Below are 4492 nucleotides of genomic sequence, written 5' to 3' on the forward strand. Positions count from 1 at the left end.
TGTGTAAATCATCCATACGTATATAGCGGGCTAATGCTCCATGGATTATCTAGTTGGGCTAAAACCCATATGATGCTCCATGGATGCTCCATGGTGTTTTTGTACCCATGGATCATGGAAATGAAAGGCCATGTTAATTAGGGTTTACATGGTGTAACCCTAACTACATATGCATCTTATTCTTGACCAAAGTTGGCACTAGTGTGTGTAATAGAAGGGCTAGCCGATTTTCATGAAGTGTAGAATTCTCTCAAGTTATTCCTAGTGTATTTGGTGTTGCGTGAACCATTTGAGGTGTCACACTTAAGGCACTAGGCACTCGAGCTTCATGAAGACTTTCTACATACACTTGGAATAACTTGAGAGAATTCTACACTTCATGAAAATTGGCTAGCCCTTCTATTACACACACTAGTGCCAATTTTGGTCATGAATAAGATGCATATATAGTTAGGGTTACACCATGTAAACCCTAATTAACATGGCCTTTCATTTCCATGATCCATGGGTACAAAAACACCATGGAGCATCCATTGAGCATCATATGGGTTTAGCCCAACTAGATAATCTATGGAGCATTAGCCCACCAAATCAGATCGTATAAAAGGATTTTGACGGTTCATTATTTCCTTACCACTTTCAAAATTCTCTCAAATATTTTTGGTGATTCAAAGGCTCTCTACTATTCATCTTCATCAAAGCTTCTTCAATGGCGGCTTCATCTGAAAATCAGTATGTGCAAGATCAAACCGTTCATTCCACACTTCTTTCAGTAAAGTAACATCAGAACCTCATCATCGTCTTGAATCCACTAAAGTATGATGCTTTTCTCCTACCCTTGATCGAGTGTCTGAAGTACTCTCCTCTTACCATTGCAATGACTCAAGTCGAGAATGCCCCTCTCTCGATTCTCTCCAAAGCTTATACCATTGCCAACTATGTCAAGGACAAGTAAAGGGTTTATTTCAACATTCATAATCACACCACATCGATTTCCAAGACCCATTTCTGCACTCTGCTAGGGATTCCACAATTTGAATATCTAGTCAATCTGGAAACCATCTCCAACACAACCCTCTTGGAAATGTTCTATCAGATAGGATACAATGAGACACTCACTGTTGTATCTAAGTTCAAGAAACCCAATCTTCCACCAATTTGGAATGCTCTTTTCACTATCTTGTTTGAAACCTTTACTGAAAGGGTCACAGGCAACGACTGTGAAAGCAAAATCTTCATGGGGTTGATGTATGGACTCTACACTGGTGATAACATCAACTACGGTTCTATTCTTTGGGCTCAATTCATCCAGATCACTCACTCCATATCTCGTCATAGTGAGATCTCCTGTGCGAGATTTTGGACCGTGGTTGTCAACAGTGCTATTAAGCAGCTCAAGATTATAGTGATGACTGATGCACTGATGGATTCCATTGCGACATTCCACACAACAGGGATTATCATGGCAGACAGGTCCAAGTTTGATTTTATTGTTTCAATTCCGGAGGCAATGCTTCGTGATGTTCCTCCATCAAGTAAGATTCTTGAAGGACATCGTACTCCTACTCCTTTAGGAGCTCGTCCACTCACTGATGAATTCCAAGACATTTTGGCTAAGGCTGATAAACCTAAGAAAAGGAGCAAAGGGTCCAAGAGACCTGCCAAGAATGATTCTGCGAAAGAAGGACCCTCTGCGGCTCCGAAACCTCCATCTCAGAAGCAAAAGGCTCCTACAACTTCTACTGCTACACCTAAGCGAAGGAAACAACTCGCAAGAAGGCGAAAGTATCCTACTCCAACTCCTTCTCAGAGTGAAGATGAAAACTCAGATTCTGATACTGAGTCGGAGATTCGCATTGAGGAGGATCCCCCTGTTCGTAATGAGGAAGCTGAACCCATTCACACTGAAGAACAGGAACACGTTCGCACTAAGGAAGGACAACATTTTCGCACTGAGCTTGAGCTAACTCCACCAATTCATGATTTTGTTCCTTCTCCTCCTCCCTCGCCAAAAACAACTACTTTTGTACCAATAAACATTGCTCCTCTCCCAACTATATCATGCCAAACACCCACAACGATTCTTGTCTCCATACCTATTTTCACAGATTCCACACTTCCACCCCAAACCTCTACTACACCTGAATGTTCAGTCAACGTATCTGATACGGGGGCTTTCAGGTTTTTCAACCCATGTTACCCCACCCATCTCTCCCATTTGTACTGATGATCCAGAAATGCTTTTCGGAGATGATGATGATGATGAAGATTTGGAAGCGTTTTCTTTTAGTCCTTTTCAAATAAGGATTGATAATGAAGATGATGTTTCTACTTCAAAAGCAGAGTTCAAGTCTATCCATGAGAAGCTTGATCAGTTGCTTCTCACATCCAGTGTTTCTACTTCTGAAGCTTATTCGAAAGTTGCGGTTGAATCCATCCTTGAGCGAGTCACGAAGGACCATACTGCCAACACTTCTATCTTCTCCAAGGCAGTTTATGACTCTGCTGCTGTTTGCAACGATATGACCGAAAAAGTCGATAAACTAATTATTGATACAAGGGTATTCATGGACGAATACCAGGTAACCTACAACAACAATACCTCAACAACAAACAAAGCTATTCAAAATGTTGGTGCCATGTTCAAAGCAGAAAAGGCGAGCTTTGTTGAACTTCCCACTGAGTTCAAGTCTGATCATGAAGCATTCCAGACTGCTATTGATGCGAAACTCTCAAAGCTTCAAGAAGACCTAGCTATGGAGAGCAAGATCATGGATGCTCTCACACTCAAAGAGGAAAAGTGTGAAGTGCTGGAAACCAAACTTCACCACACTCAACAGAAGGTCGATGGTTTGCTAGAGCAGAAAAAGCAGTCACGCGCAGTTACATTTCTGATGTTAACAGACTGCTATCTGCTATCATTGAGACCCATGATCCTATGATTCCTATCACTGTCCGAAAGCATATGCTTGAAAAACTGAGACCAATGTTCACAATGCTGCACTGTCTGGAGGGTGTTTCGACGCCGATGTCGTTTCCGAAACAAAGGGGAGAATGGAGCTCAAAAGTTCATACGGAGGACGTCAAACCCAAAGTTTCAGTCAAACCTCATGTCGTCAAGAAAGATCCAAAAGACAAGGTTCGTTTATTCAGCAACGAACCCATCATTGATGATAGTGAAGACGAAGAGCCTGATGAAGCTGAGCTTAAAAGAAAGAAGCCTCGCAAGGTAGATATTGATGAACATGCTCGCATCGTTAGAGAGGCTGAGGAAAAAGAAAGAGATGAAAAGGTAGCTCAGGCCACTCTTAAAAGTAAAATGCTGTTATTTCCAAAGTGGACCCTGAAGCACATGCAAAACCAAGCTGTGGATATGCCAAGTCAGCATTGGTTGGATCCTATTACTTCCTTTGATGTTCAGAATTCACAGGATCCGCAGTTGGACCTTCCTATCACACCAAAGGCGTTCAGGTTTTGTGTCTTCATAAAGGTTGACAGTGTTCCTTTCTCGGATAGCACCGGTGATCAATTGTTGTTTGCTTTCTACTTGAAGCATATGAAGCCTCAGTTTGAGACCTGGAGTGCGAGTAAAATTATAGCTATGAAGGTTACTGGGCCGATCGAGACTGAAAGCTTCCCTAATGTGAAGTTTAAAGTTGCGAGAGGATCTACATGCCAAGCTTGCGAAAGACTTCTTGAAACCCTAGCGCACCTCTACAGAGGAAGTTCTTAATCTAGCTCTTCTGAGGTGTGACTATATTTTAATCGTTCGACATACGAATTGATTCATTGAGTGTTTCAATATTTATTGTTTATTTACCTGTAAAAGATCTAATCGATCTAAAGAGTTTTTAACTCATCAGGGTAAATGTTAATAACTTAATTTTTTATTTTCCTTGATTATATTTCCCTGAATTTGATTATTTTAAGATAATATTATAAGTTTCATAACTATTTTTATAGAATTCTTGATGTTAAACATTATAAAATTTAGGTTTTAGGGCCTTTAGGGTTTTGAGATTTAATAAATCTTTGGATATCAAAATCAATATAGAGACTTCAGTTTATATTATGGTATTATAACACTTTTATAGTTATAAATAATGTTTGTAGCTTGTTTTATCGGTTTATTGGCAATCTATGTAGTGATTCAGATATTCAAGCAAAATTGAGGAATCAAATATACTAGTCCTAGCTTTCAACTTTGACTTAAGTTCCAACGAGACTCGAACCTAATTTCTACTACTAGGTCAAATGGATGATGTGTGTATATGATTCATGAAAAGGTGTTTAAGTCAAAGAGTGACCCAAATATAGATAGTCTCTACAGTTAAGTAGTTATAGAATTCACATAACAATGTGAAACTAAGTACACTTTCCATCGTTTCTAATTGTTTCCAAGTTTCTAGTAGATTATAACTTAGCTTCTAGTTACTAAGTCTAGTATGTGTCATGCCTATACGTGCAACTAATTTTAGTCAAATCTAGAACC

Source organism: Lactuca serriola, chromosome 2, assembly GCF_051521515.1.
Source record: "Lactuca serriola cultivar US96UC23 chromosome 2, Lser_US96UC23_V15, whole genome shotgun sequence".
Classification (NCBI taxonomy): Eukaryota; Viridiplantae; Streptophyta; class Magnoliopsida; order Asterales; family Asteraceae; genus Lactuca; species Lactuca serriola.